Source organism: Leopardus geoffroyi, chromosome D2 (assembly GCF_018350155.1).
Source record: "Leopardus geoffroyi isolate Oge1 chromosome D2, O.geoffroyi_Oge1_pat1.0, whole genome shotgun sequence".
Lineage (NCBI taxonomy): Eukaryota > Metazoa > Chordata > Mammalia > Carnivora > Felidae > Leopardus > Leopardus geoffroyi.
Genome location: NC_059334.1, coordinates 3,025,852 through 3,051,462, shown reverse-complemented (window position 1 = coordinate 3,051,462; position 25,611 = coordinate 3,025,852). Strand labels below are relative to the sequence as shown.

Genomic DNA, 25,611 nt, shown 5'->3' with positions numbered 1-25,611 from the left:
GAAAATTAGTAAGTATTTGGAAGCCAATGAAAATAATACCACAGCCCAAAACCTCTGGGATGCAGCTAAGGTGGTCATAAGAGGGAAGTATATGGCATTCCAGGCCTTCCTAAAGAAGGAAGAAAGTTCTGAGATACACAACCTAACCTTACACCTTGAAGAGCTGGGAAAAGAACAGCAAATACAACTCAAAACCAGCAGAAGATAGGAAATAATAAAGATTACAGCAGAAATCAATGCTATTTAAACAAACAAAAACAAAAACAAACAAAAAAGTAGAACAGATCAATGAAATCAGAAGCTGGTTTTATGAGGTGCGCCTGGGTGGCTCAGTCGGTTGAGCGTCCGACTTCGGCTCAGGTCACGATCTCGCGGTTCGTGAGTTCGAGCCCCGCGTCGGGCTCTGGGCTGATGGCTCAGAGCCTGGAGCCTGCTTCCGATTCTGTGTCTCCCTCTCTCTCTGCCCCTCCCCCATTCATGTTCTGTCTCTCTCTGTCTCAAAAATAAATAAAGAAGCTGTTTTTTTGAAATAATTAACAAAATTGATAAACCCCTGGCCAGTTTGATCAAACAGCAAAAGGAAAGGACCCAAATAAAGAAAATCAAGAATGAAAGAGAAGAGATCACAACCAACAAAGCAGATATACAAACAATAATAAGAGAATATAACAAGCAATTATTCACCAATAAAATGGGCAATCTGGAAGAAATGGACAATTTCCTAGAAACACATACACTACCAAAACTGAAACAGGAAGAAATAGAAAATTTGAAGAGACCCATAACCAGTAAACAAATGAAGCTAGTAATCAAAAATATCCCAAAAAACAAGAGCCCAGGGCCAGATGGCTTTCCACGGGAATTCTACCAAACATTTAAAGAAGAGTTAACACCTATTCTCTTAAAGCTTTTCCAAAAAATAGAAATGGAAGGAAAGCTTCCAAACTTTCTATAAAGCCAGTATTACCTTGATTCCAAAACCAGACAAAGACCCCACTGAAAAGGAGAACTACAGACTGATTTCCCTGATGAACATGGGAACATGCAAAAATCCTCAACAAGATACCAGCCAACAGGATCCAACAATACATTAAAAAAAAATTATTCACTATGACCTAGGTTTTATACCTGGGATGCAGGGCTGGTTCAATATCTGCAAAAACGATCAATGTAATACATCACATCAATAAAAGAAAGGACAAGAACCATATGACCCTGTCAACCGATGCAGAAAAAGCATTTGACAAAATACAGCATGATAAAAACCCTCAAGAAAGTAGGGATAGGAGAATCATACCTCAAGATCTTAAAAGCCATATACAAAAGTCCCACTGCTAATTTCCTCAATGGGGAAAAACGGAGAGCTTTCCCCATAAGGTCAGGAACAAGGCAAGGATGTCCACAATTGCCACTGTTATTCGACATAGTATTGTGAGTCTTAGCTTCAGCAATGAGAGAACACAAAGAAATAAAAGGCATCCAAATCAGCCAGGAGGAAGTCAAACTTTCACTCTTTGCAGTTGATATGATACTCTATATGGAAAACCCAATAGATTCCATCAAAAAACTGCTAGAACTGATCTATAAATACAGCAAAGTTGCAGGATATAAAATCAAAGCACTGAAATCGGTTGCATTCCTATACACCAATAATGAAGAAACAGAAAGAGAAATCAAGGAATTGATCCCATTTACAACTGCACCAAAAATCATAAAATACCTAGGAATAAATCTGACCAAAGAGGTGAAAAATCTACACTCTGAAAACTACAGAAAGCTTATGAAAGAAATTGAATAAGACACACAAAAAAAATGGAAAAACATTCCATGCTTCTGGATAGGAAGAACAAATATTGTTCAAATGTCAATACTATCCAAAGCAATTTACATATTCAATGCAATCCCTGTCAATATAACACCAGTATTTTTCACAGAACTAGAACAAACAATCCTAATATTTGTATGGAAGCTGAAAAGTCCCCAAATAGACAAAGCAATCTTGAAAAAGAAAACCAAAGCTGGAGGCATCACAATCCTGAATTTCAAGATTCATTACAAAGCTGTAATCATCAAGACAGTATGGTACTGGCACAAAAACATACACTCAGATCAATGGAACAGAATAGAGAACCCAAAAATGGACCCACAAACATATGGCCAACTAATCTTTGACAAGGCAGGAAAGAATATCCAATGGAAAAAAAGACAGTCTCTTCAGCAAATGGTGCTGGGAAAACTGGACAGTGGCATGCAGAAGAATGAACCTGGACAACTTTCTTACACCACACACAAAAATAAACTCTAAATGGATGAAAGACCTAAATGTAAGACAGGAAGCCATCAAAATCTTCAAAGAGAAAGCGGGCAAAAACCTCTCTGATCTTGGCTGCAGAAACTTCTTACTCAACATATCTTTGGAGGCAAGGGAAACAAAAGCAAAAATGAACTATTGGGACCTCATCAACACAAAAAGCTTCTGCACAGTGAAGGAAACAATCAGCAAAACTAAAAGGCAACTGACAGAATAGGAGAAGATGTTTGCGAATGACATATCAGATAAAGGGTTAGTACCCAACATCTATAAAGAACTTACCAAACTCAACACCCAAAAAACAAATAATCCAGTGAAGAAATGGGTGAAAGACATAAATTGACACTTCTCCAAAGAAGATATCCAGATGGCCAACCGACACATGAAAAAATGCTCAACATCTCTCATCATCAGGGAAATACAAATCAAAACCACCGTGAGATATCACTTCACACCTATCAGTATGGCTAACTTTAACAACTCAGGCAACAACAGATGTTGGTGAGGATATGGAGAAAGAGGATCTCTTTTGCACTACAGGTGGGAATGAAAACTGGTGCAACCACTCTGGAAAATAATATGGAGGTTCCTCAAAAAATTACCCTGTTAGGTAGCAATTGCACTACTAGGTATTTATTCGAAGGATACAGGTGTGCTGTTTCGAAGGGGCACATGCACCCCAATGTTTATAGCAGCGCTATCCACAATAGCCAAAGTATGGAAAGAGCCCAAATGTCCATCGATGGATGAATGGATAAAGAAGATGTGGTATGTATATACAATGGAGTATTACTCAGCAATCAAAAAGAATGAAATCTTGCCGTTTGCAACTATGTGGATGGAACTGGAGGGTACTATGCTAAGAGAAATTAGAGAAAGACAAATATCATATGACCTCATGCATATAAGGAATTTACGATACGAAACAGATGAACATAAGGGAAGGGAAGCAAAAATAATATAGAAACAGGGAATAGGGCAAAACATAAGAGACTCTTAAATATGAGAACAAATAGAGGGTTGCTGGAGGGGTTGTGGGAGGGGGGATGGGCTAAATGGGTAAGCGACATTAAGGAATCTACTCCTGAAATCATTGTTGCACTATATGCTAACTAACTTGGATGTAAATTAAAAAATAAAATAAAATAAAATAAAATAAAATAAAATAAAATAAAATAAATAAAATAAAGTTAGAAAGCAAGAAAAAAAAATATGTGGAGCTTGGAGACACCTGGGTGGCTCAGCTGGTTAAGAATCTGTTTCTGGCTCAGGCTGTGATGTGATAGCTCATGGGTTCAAGTCCCACGTTGGGCTCTGTGCTGAAAGTTCAGAGCCTGGAGCCTGCTTTGGGTTCTGTGTGTGTGTGTGTGTGTCTCTCTCTCTGCTCCTCTGCCCCCTCTCAAAAATAAATAAACTTAAAAAAAATTAAAAATATGTGGAGCTTAGGGGCGCCTGGGTGGCGCAGTCGGTTAAGCGTCCGACTTCAGCCAGGTCACGATCTCATGGTCCGTGAGTTCGAGCCCTGCGTCAGGCTCTGGGCTGATGGCTCATGATGGCTCAGAGCCTGGAGCCTGTTTCCGATTCTGTGTCTCCCTCTCTCTCTCTCTCTGACCCTCCACCGTTCATGCTCTGTCTCTCTCTGTCCCAAAAATAAATAAACGTTGAAAAAAAAATTAAAAAAAATATGTGGAGCTTAAATGTATTTATTTTCAGTAAATAGACATGAGTGTTTTCAAAAAAAACCAGCTGAAAGTACATAATATATTGCAATACAACTTCATATTCTGTTTGAGTAAAATAAGTCCCTAGTTTCAAAGTATAATAAAATACTCTGTGTACAACGTTTCTTATAAATGGACTTAACGTGTGAGATAGAGAAATATCTCCGTATTTTCTCAGTAACTTACCAAAAAGTATTCATTACTCATGAAGTTTATAAATCTCTGGTCTATAAAGCTTTTTCTTGATGACGAATCTGCTTTTTCAGAATGTGAATAAACTGTTTTTTACTGGATGTCCTCACAGTAGGCAAGTCAGGTATCTAAGACTGACAAAGTTAACCGTTTTCAGCATTATCACAGAAAGAAAAATCTAGTAACCATATCATTATCTTTCCAGTTAGAACAGATATAATCAAAACACAAAATATGCAACACCATTTCCAAATATAAATTTGTACAGAGAAAAACGTACATTAGCTGAATTTGCCTCTGATGTGAATGATGCTCAGTCGAAGGCATTGTAAGATTTACTCCAGCTGCGTTACCGTGGCTACAAGTAGGGGATGCAGACATTCCCCAGGAGTTAGATTATCTAACTGTAATGCCAACCATGCAAACACCATGACCACAAACGTCAATTGGTCTTTGGATGTGTTGCTTGACAAGTCAGTGTTTTATGAGAGGAATTTTATTTCTCCATGGGCCTGTTACGAAAATACATTTGATTGCATTTTCTCAGTAAAAGAAATTTAATGTGGTAGAAAATATCAATATTCATGAATATGCATTTTCCCTTCCTTCCTGTGAAAATGATATACTTTGACTCCTACATTTGTCAGGACATGTAAACCGTTTGGGACCATGCGAGGAGGTGATCTATGTTATTTCTGTTCAGAGGAAACAAAAAGTCCCAACTCCACCACACAGCTGCTCCCTTCCCATGGGTGTGAATCATGGGAGAAGTCTTATATTAAACTTTGAGATCAAATCCAGTCTGATTTCCTGAATCACTAGAAGGGAGTACAGATATGGTGGATACAGGATACAGGGAAGACCTTATATGTGTTAGAAACAAAGTTTTCAGTTTTAAGTCATTGTGATTTGGGGATGATTTGTTAATACTCCCCTAGTACACACACACACACACACACACACACACACACACACACACACACACTCTATTTTCCTACCTATCTTTATACACACGCATACACACACATCCTAGTATTAATGAGCAAAATGCATAATAAAACCCGAAGATACCATTTCTAATGTATCAGATCACCAAAGATCGAACTTGGTAACCAACATTAGATAAAGTGTGGGGAAACAGACATTGTCTCGTACACTGCTAATATAAATGTAAATGCTACAACTTCTCCCTAAAGTAATTTTGTGATATCTATCATATATTAAGGTATAATTCTTCGTTTTCCTAAAGATATACTCACATATATCTCCAAATAACTTTGTATGAGGTATGAGGATATTCACTAATGTATCACTTGTAATACCAAGAGACTGGAAATAACCATAATATACAACAATAAGGAATGGATGAAAGAAAGAAAGAAAGAAAGAAAGAAAGAAAGAAAGAAAGAAAGATGATAGATAACATATAAATGGATGAAATTCTATAGTATTAATAGAATAAATTATATGTATCTATTTAAAGAATCATTTATACACTACAATGGAAAGATTTTCAAAGATATGCTAAAATAAATTCAGTTTAATAAAAACTAAATGTTTATATGGAATCTTAAAAGTTTTACATTTTCCTAAAAGAAAATCTAACACAGTTATATGCCCTATTTGATAAAATATATACAAATATATATTTTCATGATAGTTTTATATAACACTATGAGGTATTCTACTTGAAATCACAAAAATAAGTTCCTTTAATTTTTCTCTTATAGATACAAGCTGAAACTATAACAAAAGCCAGGCACTAATCAGTTAAAGCAAAACCTCTTTCACAAACCAATGGCAGGTATATATCCTCTGAATAGAAGCCATTTAACACCTAGCCATGATAGTAAAATAAGCCGATTTTATTTTTTAATTTGTACACATTGAGATATGTAAAGAAAAGAGTAGCTTTTGAATATGTCAAACTTATTAAAATGAATTGTAATAAAGATGTTTCAAGTTTTATTTTCTAATTTTTTTCAAGTTTTATTTATTTATTTATTTATTTTTTATTTTTTTTTAAATTTTTTTTTTCAACGTTTATTTATTTTTGGGACAGAGAGAGACAGAGCATGAACAGGGGAGGGGCAGAGAGAGAGGGAGACACAGAATCGGAAACAGGCTCCAGGCTCTGAGCCATCAGCCCAGAGCCTGACGCGGGGCTCGAACTCACGGACCGCGAGATCGTGACCTGGCTGAAGTCGGACGCTTAACCGACTGCGCCACCCAGGCGCCCCTCAAGTTTTTATTTATTTATTTATTTTGAGAGAGACAGAGACAGTGTGAGGGAGGGAGGGGCAGAGAGAGAATCCCAAGCAGTCTCCGCAGTGTCAGCACAGAGCCTGACACGGGGCTCGAACTCACAAAACCACGAAATCATGACCTGAGCTGAAACTGAGAGTCAGACACTTAACTGACTGACTGAGCCACCCAGGCGCTCCTCAAGTTTTATTTTCTATGTGTAGGAAATACCTCAGGGCATCAGGAAAACATTCATGCCAATATCACCTGGACATTTAAATCTTCCAAGTTTAGACTTTCTTCATAGAAAATCCAACAGCAACAATAATTTATATCTTATCTCCAAATCAAATAATTTTCACAGTAGTCGCCCATAGAACATAGAATTATGTAAGACAATGGTGTGCCAGTATGCATGTGAACAGAGAAATAGAAAAAAAAAAAAAAGCATCTCATCTCTGTAAGAGGTATCTGAATGAACAATTCAGCAGTTCTCTCATCGTGTTCTCATACTTACATTTACAGAATATAACTCTTCTGGTAAAAAAAATATGTTAATGTTACATTGTTCAACAGGAAACAACAGAGCGGATTGCAAAAGCTAAGTAAGGTGTCTGCCATCCACAACTGGTCCGCTTTGCTCGTCATTCTGGGGATGTGCACTCAGGTCTTGCTTGCTCCTCTGTCTCCCCATCTCCCTGCATCCACCTCTCCCTGTATCAGTTCACCCTCTTTATCCCCAATCTATTCCTGAGCTTGCATGGCTTCTACTTTCAAAGTGCACCCTGGCCTCCTACCCTTCAGTCCGTTTCCAAATAAGCTGCCAAGAACAAGTATGTATATATGTGTGTGTACATACATATGTTTCATATCCACAAGCTAAATTATATGTAATACGCAAAAATATATAAATCTTACTTGATTATATATTTATATAATATTATATATGTATATTTTTTTTCTCCATTTATCATCCATCCTTTTCTAAGTTTTGTATGGAAATCGAAATCCAAGACAACAGGATATCTAACTTTAATAGTCACCCAGGGATGATATATTTTGGAAAATTAAAACTGTCTAGTACCAGTGGGACTCTTGTTATATATATATAAGGATTGATTTATTGGAAAGAAAAAGTTTAAAGACTCTTTAATAGTTTGGCAGGTTTTGGGGGATATTACTGAAAAGTTTAATGTAATGAGATTTGCTTTGAGTTATTGTTTTGTTTTTGTTTTTCTTTCACTTGATTTTTTAAAAATTATTTTAGAAACAGAGAGAGCATGAGTGGCAGAGAGGAGCAGAGAGAGAGGGAGAGAGGGAGAATCCCAAGCAGGATCCACACCCAATGTGGAACACACGGTGGGGCTCCATCCCGTGTCTCTGGGATCATGACCTGAATCAAAATCAAGAGTCAGATGCTTAATCCACTGAGCCACCCAGGTACTAAATTGTTATTTTTAAGGAAACACTAATAGGGAATGTTTATTGAGTTATTTTCAACAATTTTTTTTTAGCAAAAATATGTCTTCATAGGATCAAAAATAACTTTTTTTTTTGCTTTTAAAAATTTGGGGTGCCTGGGTGGCTCAGTATGTTAAGCTTCCTACTTTTGCTTCCAGCTCAGGTCATGATCTCACAGTTCATGAGTTCGAGCCTTATATCAGGCTCTGTGCTGACAGTGTGGGCCCTGCTTGGGATTCTCTCTCTTTCCCTCTCTCTCTGCCCCTCCCCCTGCTCATTCTGCTCTCTCTCTCTCAAAATAAATAAGTATTTTTTTTTAATTTTTTTTAACGTTTATTTATTTTTGAGACAGAGAGAGAGAGCATGCGGGGGAGGGGCAGAGAGAGAGGGAGACACAGAATCGGAAGCATGCTCCAGGCCCAGAGCCCGACGCAGGGCTCAAACCCATGGACCGTGAGATCGTGACCTCAGCTGAAGTCGGACGCTTCACCGACTGAGCAAACCAGGCGCCCCAATAAATAAATAAATTTAAAAAAATTGATTCGCATAAGCATTTTTTACGTTGCTATAGTCTTTCAAACTCTGTAATATTACATTCAGTCTAATATTTATAATATTTAATTTACTTTTAGAATTTGAGTCATATTAACCTTTGTGATATGTATCATGATGTGATGAATTAGTTGCACGGTTTTTTATAGTTTGGAAGAGTTTTCCTACAATAGTTCACAGACCTTATTTTTAAATAGTGGACAATATAATTATATAATCAGTTACCTTGAATTATGAATGGCTCTCATTAGAAGTTAGATGGAAAGAAAAGTCTTAAGTTAAATTTCAGCCAAAGTTAAACAATAAAAATTCTAAGTTATTGAAAATAATAGTTCTTATAAATGTATACCAAGGAAAATAAAAAGCCCAAGCCCACCTTGGGAGTCATTTTAAACCATTTTAAGTGATTTTTAAAAAGGTTAAAATCTGTCCATTTTATTTATTTATTTATTTATTTATTTATTTATTTATTTATTTATTATTTTTTTAATGTTTATTTATTTTTGAGAGAGACAGAGACAGAATGTGAGTGGGTTAGGTTGAGAGAGTGAGGGAGACACAGAATGGGAAGCAGGCTCCAGGCTCTGAGCTGTCAGCACAGAGTCTGACACGGGGCTTGAACTCACAAGCTGTGAGATCATGACCTGAGCTGAAGTCGGACACTCAGCCGACTGAGCCACCCAGGCGCCCTGAAATCTGTCAATTTTAGATACAGTTCATAAAAGAAGAGAATTTACCTAGGTTTACATTATTTTAAAAAACGAATGAATAAAAAGCATATACAGACTCCCAGGACCTTATTCAGGTTGTTAACATTGTTATAAACTATGGTAAGCAACGATGCAAGCCCTCAAATGGTGAGGACTACTGGCTGATTTCTCTGCCTTATTCTTGATTACCACATAACTAATGAGACCCATATAATTAATGACCGCCACTGTAAATTTCAATGAGAACTATTTCAACTTGTTGTCTCAACTGTGTGATATTCATCCACCTCACGTACCATATTGGAAAAAAATTCTCAAATTATTAACACATTCAAATCCTATCCCAAGTAGACTGGGCGATGACCACGTAACAGAGTACTATTTTTATACAGAAATGATAAAAACTTTAATTCAGGAAACTAACTTTGAGGTAAAGGTAGTTTATTTAGTTTCACATTATTATTTAATTCAGTGTGAATTTTTTGGATGTCTCCCCTCTAGGAATTTGCCATCTTCCTATTAGGCAGACTGGGCTTGAACACATTAGACAATTGAAGGAAAATATAAGTACATGAAATCCAATACTAAAACACTGATAAAGATAAGTGATTGGGGCGCCTGGGTGGCGCAGTCGGTTAAGCGTCCGACTTCAGCCAGGTCACGATCTCGTGGTTCGTGAGTTCCAGCCCCGCGTCGGGCTCTGGGCTGATGGCTCAGAGCCTGGAGCCTGTTTCCGATTCTGTGTCTCCCTCTCTCTCTGCCCCTCCCCCGTTCATGCTCTGCCTCTCTCTGTCCCAAAAATAAATAAACGTTGAAAAAAAAAAAAAAGATAAGTGATTAACATTTTTTTTTCAAAGAGACTATTTAAGAAAAGTATACGTAACACTCACCATGTCTCAATGACAAAAATCTAATTGCATGATAAAATCTAATTACAGGCTGCCTTCAGTGAACTCACAGTCTATATAACTCAAATGATCAAGAGTTGATTTTTCCTTTCTCCTCACCACTCAATGTGATTTATCTCTATCATAGTGCTCTTCTTACCATATTGAAATTAATATTCTACAAGCTCTATAAATAGAGTGCTACAGGAAAGAGGGGAGAGATGGTTAATTTTTTTTTTCCTGAGTAAGAAAATCAAATCAAACGATATTTACGATAGTTACAGTAGGCTTTAAGGACAAGAAGATACGTGTAGAGAAGAGAAGAACAAATTCGCAGGCCAAGTGAAATGAATAATCAAAGGTACCTTGTTGTGAAAGACCATGCATACTGAGGTGAGGACGTATCCACGGTTTATCCACGGGTAGCAGCACAGGGTGGGGTCCTATGAGGCTCAGGACAAGAGTGGGGACCGGTTGTGAATTCCAAGGCCCATGAGTGCCAGCTTTGTTTGGAAGTCAACAGCCATCCAATGGAAGATGAAAATCAGAAAGTGATTAGATACAGTAGTGTGGATATTAGATTTTAAATCCACCTCTGAGATTTCAATTAAATTGAGAGGAGAAAACTGTCAGCCCAGCAAAGACATGGTTTCAAGAATGAGGATAAATGGGGAAAGAGGAAAATAATGGGAAGGACAGACTTTGAAGTCCTAAACCTTAGGCTTGAGCCTTGGAGCTGCATTCATCAGTCCGGTAGGCTTGGGCAACCTGCCTACTTCTCTATGGCTCAGTTTGGCTTCTGGAGAGCGGGGCTGCTCACGTCACCCAAGAGGCTGCTGCCCAGCTGAAACGTGGTCACCAGCACACACGGTCATTCAGTGCTGACTCCAGCTAAACACTGAATAAAATGTTTAATGCAATTTCATCACCTTCACACAAGCAGACTGATGGCACGAACTTGGCGATTCGGAATCCGAAGTTTTAGAGCAGAGGGGCAAGGTGGCTAGCGTGAAGGGTGCACACTCATGAGCACGACATGGAGATGTCCCTGGATGTGTCAGCATGCATGCGCTCAGACAGGCACGCCTGCACCAGTTTGCTCCCCCCCCCCCCAACCACAACCTCATCTTAGAAAATGCAGGCGTGTGAGATTAGAGTCACTCGTTAGCGATCATGCAGAGGTCAGCCATGGCCCTTATTAAAGTTTCTATTCCAACTTAAGAAACCGCGCCGAAGTTATACCCCAAAAGCAGCCCCTCTAAATCAATGACGAAAGGCGATTACTTTTTCAATAAGAAAAATTCGTGAGGAAAGTCGGACAGCAGCGGCACGTTGTCTCTCCACAGAAAAAAGAACCAAGGCTCACATTCATACATGGCCACCGTGAGTGAGGAAGTCTAGACTCGTCCAGTCACTGTTTGTATTGAGAGCACGCATGAAGGCACAATAAAGTTAATGGGTGTTTGTTTGTTTGTTTGTTTGTTTTTACATTACATGACTTGGTAAAGGCATCTCAGCTGCTTAAAAATTCCAGGGCTCAAAGAGTAATTCTGTATTTTTATATCTACCAGGTTGAGTTCCTGCTTCCTCAGTAATGTTTCCAAAATATCTTTCTTCCCTTCTATTCACATTTATGGGCTTTTGTTGTTGTTGGTTTGTCTTTTCTAGGGTGTAGAGACAAGATTTCCACAATCTTAAAACTAGAATTCTTGCCATATTACTATTTGTATTTCTTTACCTACATGTATATTAGATTTACATGGGTATAAAATAGCTCATGCCTAAGTATTTGACCTAATTGATGATAATACAAGCAATTCCACCAATACATATGGGAAATGTTGTATTATTCATTTAAAACATCTAAATACAAAACAGTGTTTTTTAGATATGGTAATGGCAAAATTCCCAGAAGCGAAGAGCCTAAGTATTATGTAAAGTGTTCATAGAAACTGTTAGTCTCTAAACCAATCATTTGTCATTCATTAACTCATGAGTGTTCATATACACTGGGAGACAATTTTTTTTTTGCTTCTAACTCCTTTCCTTATTAACTTATAAGACACAGAAAGCACATTCCATAAGCCAGCAATTAAGGGAGGAAGAAAATACTGAGAGGATAAATATATTTGGAAAATTTTGACATTTTTACCAGCATTCATCCATTTATTAAACAAAAACATTAAATAATAATGTCCATCCCAAAAGACAAACATCCCAAAAGACAAACATCAAACACTACTTCCTTTTTTTAATGTTTATTTATTTTTGAGAGAGACAGAGAGAGCATGAGCCAGGCAGGGGCAGAGGGAGAGGGAGACACAGAATCCGAAGCAGACTCCAGGCTCCGAGCTGTCAGCACAGAGCCTGACATGGGCTTGAACTCACAAACTGCGAAATCCTGACTGGAGCCGAAGTCAGCAGCTTAACTGACTGAGCTACCCAGGTGTCCCACAAATTTCCGTGGGCACAGAGCAGACAGCAGTGAAGATATAATTTTGCCTTAGAGCTGTCCTTCTCTAAACAAACAGGCAGATAATAATACAATGGAGTGTGTGTTATAATACAAATAGCTACCAAGACCCTGGGCCTGGGAGGAAAGGTAAACACATTCTTCCTGGACGGGGTAGGGCAGTAGGCGAGCTTGCATGGAATATGTGGTATTGGAGCATATTCTTGGAGGATGAGTGACAGATCATAAGATGGGCAAGAACATTTCTGGCACAGGTTGTAGGCCAGGCAAAACCACGAACGTATAAAGGACACAGTGTGATCAGGAAACAGTGTATGTTTCACTGGACTTCAGGATCCTTGGGTGTGAGCCAGCTGGAAGAGTAGGCTGAAGCCAGATAGATGCAACAGAAAGCACAGTTATGAGGAAATTTCTCAAAACACTAGATTTATTTTGTCAACTGTTCCAAACCAGCTGCCATGGCATGAGGCAGCCTGGTGCAAAATCCCAAGGGGCAAGGAATGGAGGCCCACCCGACACTGGTGAAGGAGCCTGGAAGCAGATTTTGTGCAGCTTGCAACAGTCACCTGTGTGAGCCTGGAAGCAGAGCTCACCCCAGTGACTTCACTTCACAACAGCTTGACTGCAGCACTGTTCAAAACCCTGAGCCAGAACCAGCCAGGGAGGACACTCCCAGGATTCTTAGCCATGGGATATTGGAAGAATACGGGTGTGTGTCTTCAGGCTGCTAAATTTGGGGTAATTCATAGCCAATACACAGTTAAACTCAAATGCCTGGTCAAAACCAGTCACGAAACAGTCCATTCATGGTACTGAAAGGTGTGTGTGTGTGTGTGTGTGTGTGTGTGTGTGTGTGCACGCACACCCATGTGTGTGCATGCATGCACACACACATAGCCGGAGTCCTAGGGGAACAGCATGGGGAGATGGTGGTGGGGTCTAATACCAAAGATCTCAGGTACTTGGCCAGAGTAGTAGATTTCTCCTTTTTCAGCTATTGGAAGTCTTATCTAAACCATTAATCCTCATCATAGTCATCGTCGCCATAGTCATCATCAACCAGCTAAAGTTCTCCAGGTCTGTTAACATCATTGACTAACTTGAAAATCACTTACAGTGTTTGAAGCTTTGCTTATGACCTCAATTTCTCCAGAAAATCAAATACTGCAACAGGTATGTTAAGATACTACCCTTGATAGAATCTGATGATGGGATGGTCAGTGAGGAACATGCCAGGCGTTTCCCTCAAGTTTCTCCCGTGAGGAAGAGGAGTTGCTCTGAACAGGTGAGGTGGGGTCTATGCTCATGGTTTGCAAATGGTCCCAGGAGAGATGGCAATAGGATATGACGGCAATGAAAAAACAAAATAAGTCATTACCTCGGGCTGCGGATTCATAACAGTGCACAGCAGAAGGAAAGGGGAAAGTCTGTTCTGCTAATCAGTTTTTATTAACAAAGGATTTTTAATAACATTTCAGATATAAGAACCCACAAACTGTTGCTTCTCTTTCGAAAGAGAAGTCCCTTCAGTGTCTAGATGTGTAGCTATGTCTCTGGAAACACCACACTCCTTGTTTTTGATGCTTTATTTTATCTGTGTTTGGGAGTAGTCTCCAAACAATCCTGTTCATGAAAAGAAGTCAATGGGTGGTGATCTACTGTATGCTTCCTTGCTGTGTGGCTTTTTTGATTGGGTTGGTAGAGTTCATGGCCACTAGAAACTTTCAGAGCATGAAATTCTCCTGATGGAACTCTTCGACTGGAAAAATCTTTAGCGGGGAACCCATTGTGTTCTATAATCCCCCTTCCCTACCACAGCCTCAGATTAAACTTTTGTAAACCTCATGAGTGACAAATCTTGAGTCCATAATGATCTTTCGCATTAACTTATTAATTGTGAAAGCTTTCTGTGGCAGGAGCCAGGGAGTGCCCATCTGGTAGGAAAGGGAGCACGGGGGATTGACAATACTTCTCAACGACGCGATCATCTGCATTTCTGTATTGTACAGACCCTGAACACATGAACGTCATTCTTCAAAGAAACTGGATTTCTGAAAAGGAACATTCTTTACACCCTGCCTAAAATTCTTTCATGACACTTAGAGAAACAGTGTGAGAGCTTGGAGAGGATCTCCATGGCCTCTTTAGGCTTTCTACCTATGGGGATAAGCCACTCAGAAATGTAGCTTTACTGATTTGGTAAACTTTTTTGAGGGGGTGGGAAACAGAGAACCCACTAAATTTAAAGACTAGAAGTTGCATGTCCCTCACGTGTTAAGTGCATAAAGGTAATTCTTCAGTCATTTTACAGGAAAAGAGGGGTATTGTTGAAAATTTATATGAAAGTCAAGGTAACATTTAATTATATCTATATTTCAGAGCTGATAATTTAAAATGTCTCCAACAACTTTTATTCCCAAATTACTTGCGGCTGTGAGGGAAATAACAATATATAATTTTAAAGCATGATTCATAGTGTTTTTTTAGCTTTATTACATTCATCTGCATACATTGAACTGAAATTGTAGACTACTTTCTTCATTTAGATCAAGCTCACAGAAAATGCCACTTGTAAAGGAATATATTTCTAATTATTACCCATGCATCCTTTTATGAATCCAAATAAATATAATCACTCTGTGTGTTTGTGTGTGTCTGTGTGTGTGGGTATACATGTACATACCTACAGGTGAAGACAATATGTACATATATGAAGTAAAAAGCAATGAAAAATTCAATCTTTCTGTGAAACTCATCGCTGCTTTTTAACAGCATGCATTTGTTTCCAGCAGGATTTTAATTCTACTAAAATTCAGAGAATCAAATTATTTCCTATGGCTTAAACTCTGAAAATCAAAATAACTTCTCTGCCATTTAAGTTTTGATTTCCTCTCAAGTCAGGTGCTTTGTAGATGGAATCTAATTGGGTTAAACAGTCGTTTTATTCTCTGATTAACCTTTTCGGAGTCAGCTCATGCATAGAAAATAGCTCACAGATAAGAAATGGTTAAAGTTTCTGATTTCAGTGACATAAGATGTCGAAATATACGTTCCATAATTTGTAAGCTATGTCATACGCCTATGCTACTTTTAAAATTAAAACAGAATAATTTCAAATGTCTCTGATGAAGAACTCAAAATAATAAGCTCACCAATCAGGTAAGAGCTCCAATGTCAGGTACAGCACCAGCAAAATGAAACTGGTCTACTAAAGATTGAATAAGATAATGATGCCACACACTTAACATAAACATAGACACAAAGTAAGTACTCAAGTGAATGAAAGCTATTCTTACTATGACATTGCTACTTATTTCTTATAATTCAGGAAGAATTATAATCTTGACAATTGAGGTTCTCTTGTTTCTTTCCTGATAGTTATACCTTGCTTCATATGAGTAAATGAGCTATGGATAGGAAATATGCAATTCAAATTCTAGAAGATTTCCACTTTGGAACACTGTATTTTAGTTCATTCTATTTTGAAAAACAAATGATCACATCCTAAATAGGTAGCATTTTCTGAGATCGGGCTTCTTTATTGAGTAGAAACAAACTCTTTTCTGAGCCTATCCAATTAAAATAGTAGTGGGAGGGAAATGAAAGAAAATAGTAGTGGGAACTTCAGAGAGGTGTTGGCCTACGGATTCTCCAACTTGGTTTCTGAAGGAAAAATAAGCTCTGAGAGTGTTTTACTTTTCCAGTCACTTAACGTTAAGTGAAATCTGTTTTTATACCACTCACCTTTTTATAGAAAAACTACTTACAGATGGGTTGAGGAAAATTGAATATATTTGACATCAAGAATTTCCCAGATTAAAGTCTTGGAGGGCTCAAGTCTACCAGAACAGGAGGTAATGCTAAGATCATTACTGGGGGCAATTCTCACACCTCAGTGATTGTCAGCCATCTCTACAATTTTTTCTAATTTTTTAATGTTTATTTATTTTTGAAAGAGAGACAGAGAGGGGGAGAGAGAGAGAGAGAGAGAGAGAGAGAGAAAGCGTGAGTATGAACAGGGAGGGACAGAGAGAAAGGGGGACACAGAATCTGAAGTGGGCTCCAGGCTCTAAGCTGTCAGTACAAAGACTGACGTGGGGCTCGAACCCATGAACACTGAGTCAAAATTGGATTCTTAACCAAATGAGCCTCCCAGGTGCCCAGCCAGACTCTACTATTTATGGGATAAAATGTCTATGGCTATCAGAGATTGAAAAAGAGAGGCAAGAAAATAGATCTGTCCTCCGAGAAACATATTTAAGAGTGTGAATTTAGATTCAGTGAGGCCTGGGCTTGAGTACAGGACTTCCCTTTGTGAACTACATAAGCCTACCTATTCTGAGATGTCTCACTTATAAAATTGGGGGTGCTTGTAACAGTTCAAGGGTTAAAATGAAATTACAGGCATACATATTTTAGCACATAATAAACTCTCAATAAAAATTAAGTTTTGTGCTAATATTATTATATCTTTTCAGACTACAAATAAAAAGTGATCTGAATAGAAAATGAAAACAATAGTCAGTTTTAGAAGGGTTTATTCTGCTTAAAAGAATATATGGAGCAATCAAATAAATGTCAAGGTGTTATAGAAGGATGTCAAATACTAAGTGCTAAGTGTAAAATTCAACATGGCCAATATCAAAAGTGAATGGGACAAAATAATATTCCATTTTTCACTCAAGTTTTAAGAAAATATCTTGATGTTTACAAGACCTGTGGAATAAATGAGCCAATACTTTAAATGAATTCCCTCCAAAAAAATTAACACACCTCATATGAGAGTTAAGCACTGTGTATATGTGTGTGTGTGTGTGTGTGTGTGTGTGTGTATACACACACACACACACACACACACATACATACACACATATTTTAAACCTTCTATGGTTGTCAGAGAAAAAGTAAGAAGCAAAATGGTATTGGAAGCTGAAAGCTAAAATTTCCCCTTACTCACTTCTGACCTAACAGAGATTATTACTGATAAATAACTATCGTAGCATTTTAATTTTGACACTAAATTTCTATTTAAAAATTTTTTTTTCAATGTTTATTTATTTTTGGGACAGAGAGAGACAGAGCATGAACGGGGGAGGGGCAGAGAGAGAGGGAGACACAGAATCAGAAACAGGCTCCAGGCTCTGAGCCATCAGCTCAGAGCCCGACGCGGGGCTCGAACTCACGGACCGCAAGATCGTGACCTGGCTGAAGTCGGACGCTTAACCGACTGCGCCACCCAGGCGCCCCTAAATTTCTATTTTAAATTCTACTTCAGCACCATCATTTCTTATGATTTTATTTATTTTTTTTTAATTAAGTGTTTTATATATTATTTATTTTTGAGAAAGACAGAGAGAGTGCGACCAGGGCAGGGACAGAGAGAGAGAGGGAGAATCTCAAGCTCACGTGGGGCTCCAACTCATGAACGACAAGACGGTGACCCCAGCTGAAATAGAGTCAAATGATTAACCCACTGAGCCACCCAGGTGCCACATTTTGTTTTGATTTTTATTTGTGTAACTATCCCAAGTACATTTAGCTAGTTACACAAAATGGTGCCATTGTGAACTGTCATGATGATGTTTTTATCTGGTGAGTGTGTCTTTCCTGTCAAGCGGTTTTCTTGTAGGATGCAGAGTGAACTGTTGTTGACCAGGTCTTTCCAGATATAATATTGTTTTTTATTTAATCGTAGTTAATCCATAAGGAGAGACTTACACATTCCTGTAAGTTTTGAAAATACATAGTTTTGGCTTCAAAAATGACATCACACCAAATAATCTGCTTTAAAACTTTTCTTTTTAATGTTTACTTTTGAGAGAGAGAGAGACAGAGACAGAGAGACAGAGCACGGGTGGGGGAGGGGCAGAAAGAGGGAGACACAGAATCTGAAGCTCCAGGCTCTGAGCTGTCAGCACAGAGCCCGACATGGGGCTGGAACTCAGGAACTGCAAGATCATGACCTGAGCTGAAGTCAAATGCTTAACCAACTGAGCCACTCAGCTGTCCCAAAACTTTTTTTGATCACATAACATGACTTCTTAAAGTGTTTATATATATGTATATGTATATGTATATGTATATGTATATGTATATGTATATGTATGTATATGTATATCTATCTATCTATCTATCTATCTATCTATCTATCTATGTATATATGTATGTATGTTTATATTGTCTTGATGGCTATACCTTTGTTATACAGCTTGAAGTCCAGAATTGTAATGCCTCCAGATTTGGTTTTCCTTTGCAACATTACTTTGTCTCTTCAGGGTCTTTTCTGGTTCCGTACAAATTCTAGAATTACTTGTTCTAGCTCTGTGAAGAATGTTGGTGTTATTTTTGTTAGGATTGCATTGAATGTGTAAGTCACTTTGGGTAGTATCAACATTTTAACAATATTTGTTCTTGCAATCCATGATCATGGAACAGTTTTCCATTTCTTTGTGTCTTCTATAATTTCCTTCATAAACTTACTATAGTTTGCAGGTACAGTTCTTTTGCCTCTTTGGTTAGGTTTATTCCTAGGTATTTTACGGTTTTGGTGCAATTGTAAATGGGATTGATTCCTTGGTTTCTCTTTCTGCTGCTTCATTATTGGTGTATAGAAATGCAATCAATTTCTGTGCATTGATTTCATACCGTGACTTTGCTGAGAATGAAATTTACTTTAACCAATTATGTTATATTAGACATTTACATTGTTTCTAATTTTCCACTATATAGAATGCTATGGATATGGAAATATGAATATGTATATTATATGTATAAAATATTTATATATATATATCTGCACACTTTTGATTTTCTCTAGAAATCTTTATACTTATTTATGCTCATTCCATTTATAATTTCTCATGATTTATCAAAAAATGAAGGAAGGAAGGAAGGAAGAAAGAGAGGGAGGGAGGGAAGAAGGAAGGAAAATTTAGTTCTTACATAGAAATTCTTTTCCATTTATTTGTCACTTCTTATTCCATACCACACTTAGATACAATTTAGGCCACTTGCTAACTTCTCTATTGAGTGGCATTTTGCACCTCTCCTTCTTATCTTTGGCAGAGAGACTCCTAAATCAATACTTATCTAGAAAGAAAGCCTTAATATGGGAAGAGTGATGTTTAAAAGTCATGAAGCAATCAAGAGGAAAAACAGGTCCATGTTAATCTGGAATCATCACCCTTTCATTCAATCTAGTCACAGCCACCTAGAGAAAGGGAAAGCCATCCAAATAGAGAATTAAAGAGAAATAGAGTTTACATTCATCTGGCTAGAAATCACACCCACACAGATTGATTTCATGGGCTGGAAGAAAAATTAACAAGTCTGAGAATTAGGGAGGAAGAGAATATTTGAAGGCCTGGGATAAAGTAATATGTAAATGAGTTTCCTGAAACAGTTAAAAGATCACTCATAGATCCAGTGACATGGAACCACCCAAGGAAAATTAGAGAAGACTGTTCGGCACGTTTGACAGGATGTTTCGTTAGGTTCTATCATTTGTGTTGAATCTGGTCAGTGCGATATAGATTCTGTGTTTAGGGCGATTTTAAGGGAACGTGTTCCTGAGCAGAAACAAAAGCTACGATTTATTTGCTGCATCTGCCAGAGGAAAGGGAGTGAGATCGGATATTTGTCATCCATGGGGTACTGCAAACATCTTCAAATGTGATGCTGGCCAGAACCTGGTTTAAATCACCTCCAGGTCATTCAAAAGCTGTATAATTTTGGTCCATTACCCCTCTAATTCTTTATTCTCAATTCTATCACTTATAAAATGAAGATAATAATGGCTACTGTGAGTAGCTACAGGGAATTCAGAAATCACAGGCAAATAAATGTTTTAACACGGTGCCTGGCACAGAACAGCAGACATTTCCCTAGTACGTTCTATTATTATTTCTTCCACAACACTGAGCCACCTTCTCTCTTGCATCGAGAGTAGTCATCGTTCAACTGCGACGAGTGTCATTGTGTATAACTCTTCCTGAAGTTACCTTTGATAATTTTGGTGATTTTCCCACACCCTCTGGAAAGGGCTCCTTGATTAATAAGCTAAACAGGAAATTCCTTTCCCCATTTATGAAAGAAAATCAATAGTAATCAAGTGATTGTGTTCATGAAAGTAATATCCTCTTCTTCGGAAGTGAGGAAGGGTATGCTTGCCTACAATTTGTTTCTCTTCTTAGGATAAAGATCTAATATCTAAACTGGTAATAGCATTTTGACAAAGCATTAAAAAAAAGCTTCAGACAATATAATAGTCATATGATATTTCAGAATCTGTTTCAATACTGTTGCTACCTTTAAAAGGTGAGGGGTTTTGTAATGTCATTTGACAGTTTTGAAATATGGGTCACCTGTAAAAGAAAAAAAAAGTACCATATTTGTTCTTCAAATCATGATTTTCTATGTCACAGAAGGAAAAATCCGCCACCTTTTTGAATAAAAGTCATCAAGGTGTATGACCCGGTGGCCCTGTAAATTTCATGATTAGGGCCCTATTTTGAGTGAATGTAATCGGCAGTTACAAGAGTTGTGAAGAACACGTCTGCATGTGTTCCGTGTGGTTGGTGAGTGACCTTTACTGCATTATGATGATAACGGGATCTGCCGTCCTACCTCACCTGTGAAACCGGAGCTCAGCAGTTCTAACATTTCTAACTTGTGGTCAAGAGCAGAGCAGGTGGAGGGTGACAGGGGCAGGATGAGAACAGGTTGGCCTTAGAAACAGAAATGGCTGCATATACTTCTCATCCTCCCATAATTTTATCCAGCATACCTATACTGAATGTAAGGGGATATATATCTATATCTGTATCTATATCTATATCTAGATCTAGATATAGATATAGATACAGATATAGATATAGATATAGATATAGATATATATCTCCATATTCTTAATGTATCCTAATAATACTGGTAAATTAGACACTATGTAGTTGAAGAGAAATGAATAACATGGATATATAAAAATCAGCTTTGCCTTAATGAATATTTTGTATGTATTTTTATTTTTATTTAAATTTTCATGCTTATTTATTTTTGAGAGAGAGAGAGACAGACAGACAGAGTGTGAGCAGGGGAGGGGCAGAGAAAGAGGGTGACACAGAATCCAAAGCAGGCTCCAGGCTCCAAGTTGTCAGCCCGACGTGGGGCTCAAACTCACAAACCGTGAGATCATGACCTGAGCCAAAGTCAGACACTTAACCAACTGAGCCACACAGGCGACCCTGAATGTTTACTTTTATAGGTTATTTCTAATTATATTCGTTCAACTAACATTTAGTGAAATCTTCAAATTGTTCCATTTTGGTTTAGAGAGGAAAATTTCCATCTTGGTTTAGAGAGGAAATCTAAATTTCCATCTTGGTTTAGAGAGGAAAATAAGACACTGAATCTTCTGTGTGAAGCAATTTTTTTTTAATCTTTTTTTTTCAATGTTTTATTTATTTTTGGGACAGAGAGAGACAGAGCATGAATGGGGGAGGGGCAGAGAGAGAGGGAGACACAGAATCAGAAACAGGCTCCAGGCTCTGAGCCATCAGCCCAGAGCCCGACGCGGGGCTCGAACTCACGGACCGCGAGATCGTGACCTGGCTGAAGTCGGACGCTTAACCGACTGCGCCACCCAGGCGCCCCCTGTGTGAAGCATTTTTCATCTTTATTCTTGTTTGTTATGCCTATATAATTTTTCATCTAAACTTTAATTATACTATGCGTGGACATTCTGATTTGTTCCAAACTCACTATCATCTTTCCTTTCTGTTTTATGGTACTGAGATTACTCTTTTCCCATGGAGCCTGTATTCTGTGGCAGAGATAGAAGTCAAACCAGAAAATAAGTAAAAATCCATAAAGTAATCATTCCTATAAGGGAAATAAGGACACTGTGACAGATAGCATCTAGGAGGCTACTTTATATGATAGTCCCTCCTTTTACTCAAAGTGGGTATGCATGGAAGCATATAATACAATGCATCTTTTTAAGACCAATCTTTTGAAGACTGGATATCAGGAAGTGTTGGGTGGAAACAAGGAAGGCCGGAGATGATGGAAGAATGGAGTAGGAAACAAGTTAGTACTAGGTACCAAACAACAAGGAAATTTTTCTGGGATTAAACTGGATGTGGGATTAATGGAAAGAGGAGGGATATAATAATGATTTGTAGGTTTAGGGCTTGAAATCTCAGGTGGATAACTGTGTCATTTTTTTTTTTTAAAGACAGGAATGACTACCTCTATCAAGTAATTCTGCGATGTACATTCTTAGTCATAAATATCAGTGTAGCAATGATCACTTTCTTTAGACAAATTCATAGAAGTAGAGTTTATTAATACTATTTCTATATTCATTATACACATCCCCTGAATAAACATTCATGCCAACTTAAAACCATACTAACTACCAGTGATAATATTGGTTTCATTGGACCCTAAGTCTGTTCTAAACCATTTAAATATTACATATTTTAATCACAGCATAGGTGATAGTTAATTGTATGGCCAATTGACTAGGCTAAGGGATTCCCAGGCAGTTGGTAAAACATTTTTCGCTGGGTGTATCTGTAAGGGTGTTTCTGGAACAGATTAGCATTTCCATCAGTAGACTGAGTAAAGTCTATGGAAATCAGTGCTAGGTGGGCATCATCCAATTCTGGCCCCTTAATTTTTAGGCCTTTGGAGTCAAACTCAATTATATCACTGACTTTCTTGGTTCCTCAGCTTGCAAACAGGAGTTGATGGGACCCCTTGGCCTCCATAACCCTTTGAGTCAATTATTTAAACAAATTTCCTCTTTTACCTATCTATCCATCCATCCATCTATCCATCTGACCATCCTGTTGCTTGTTTCTCTGAAGAACTCTAATACAGCACCCTTTACAAAAATGTGTACATTTTAGAGTACAGATCAGTAAGTTAACACACCATGGACATACTCATGAAGGCATCACACAGGTAATGTGTAGAGGGAGCTGTAGAGTCATTAGAATTTAGATTGTGTTGATATCTTGCAGAAATATGTGATAGGTAGAGCTGATCTCTATAGAGACAACACCTTAGATGGGTAGGAGAGGATAATATAAAATTTTGTAATTATTGTCATGTTCCCTCATTCCTTAGTTTTTACTCATCATCCCTAGGGAGCATGCAGGTATTTGAGGTCTGAATCTTAGGGAACGAAAAATCAGAGGATATGTATGAGACCTTAGAAAAATGAAAGCAGACAATCTTGCTAAGAGCATAGAACTGAGCTCATGATGTTCTCTGTATCTGCTTCTTTGAAGCAATTCTAAAAGGGTTTCAACGTGTTTATAATAAGAAATATGGAGCCCTGTGGCTTTACTTGGTGCACTCCTAACTGCCGATCTCTGTAGGCGATGAATGGAAATGGACCTTGAGCTATCTACTTAAGCTATTGACCTAAGAGCTATTTCAAGTGGCAGGCGAACCTGGTCAGCCCCAAAGCAGGAGAGAACTTGTTAAGTAAGACAGGTGATTAAATTTGTTGCAAGAAAACTCCAGTGAGAGTAGCCTCCTCCAGGATAAATAGATAGTGCATTAGACAGCAGTATCTTAGAACTATAGATCCCAATGTTCTTGCCCATGCCCTTATTGGCTTAAGGAAGAAGGAGGGTTTAAATATATCACATCCTAGTGTAGCTTCTACTGGAAGTGAATCCCTGACTACAGTTTGAAAAAATAGAGAGACCAAGACCCCACCCTCAGAAGTTACATAAATAAAAGATGGAGATTCAAGCAATGAATGAATGAACAAATGAATGAATGAGTAAATGACTGAATTACTGAATGGATGGTCTGAAAGCAGTAAAGAAGGGGCAGGGTATAGATTTATGATCACTGAAGAAATCTAGCCTATCTTACTCCTTTATTTAGGGCTTTATTTCAAAGTAATGCAAGATTATTTTGTTAATGCCCAAATCTGTTTGAGACAAAATTCTAATTCTGATTTCATGAACAATTTTGGCTATTTCATTTCACCAAATATACATTACTACCTAAGTCTGCCAGGTACAATGCTCAGGGATGACCATACAACAAAGGTAATAAACACATTTGCTCTACCTGCAAGGAATTCGCAGTCTCAAAAAAAGAAAGAAACCCACAAACACATAATTTTGAGAAAGTAAAGAGGTGACACATATCAACTCAGCCCAGTCCACCAGCTTGAGAATGTCTTTTTGGAGGACAGTATCTAACATAAACCTTAAATGTAGGCAATGAGTTAGATAAGTAAATGTTAGGAACTATTAGGCTCCAGGCAAAGGGGGAAACATGAGTAAATGTAGGCAACCATAAAACACGTAGATGTTCTATATTATTCTAACATAAACATCAGGTTGGGGAGAGCTGGAAAATAAGGCCAAGGAAGCAGGTCGGGACCATGATACAAAGGACATGCTGTATGTCATACATAAGATCACAATGGAGCCACAGACATGCTTAATAGCAGGGTAATAAGGCCGATTTCATATTGTAGATAAATCACTCTGGTAACCATGCAGACAGTGGACTCAGGGGTACAAGATCTAAAACAAACGGACGTGGCTTCTATTTGCTATTCGATTTGCACCCAGTGAAGCAGACAAGCCCAGGTTAGAATAGGGCACATAGGCTGAGTCTAACAGAGTAGTTTTCATTGATATTTTATAATATATAAAAGAGCATGCAATGAGTCTATAACCACAGAAAAATAGATTCTTGCCCTCATGGCTATATTTCAACCAGATTTATAGCCTTTTCCCCCCACTTATGTGATTAACTAGAATAAAGTTTATGTGTGAGAGAGACACACAGACAGGGGAACAGAATCTGTGACGTGTCATCTTCATTCTTGGAGTGGAAATTCCTTGGACAAGGGAGTGTCTTGGGAAAGAAGTTGTATGTGTATCAACAAGATCTGTTTATCATGTGCCAGCCTCTAAAATCTTCAGAGAATGAATTAAAACTGCAAAGATTAACTTTTTATTGCAAATAAATTAAAACATGGAAAATGAAGGCAATGATTAAGATATGATATAGAAATGTCATT

The 25,611-nt window shown here is 37.9% G+C and overlaps 1 protein-coding gene across 18 annotated transcripts in view; it reads right to left on the bottom strand.

Moving 5' to 3' along the window:
- PCDH15 (protocadherin related 15) overlaps positions 1-25,611 on the bottom strand; it is a 1,244,966-nt gene that overhangs the window by 821,902 nt on the left and 397,453 nt on the right. The gene's annotated exons all lie outside the window — the stretch shown is intronic.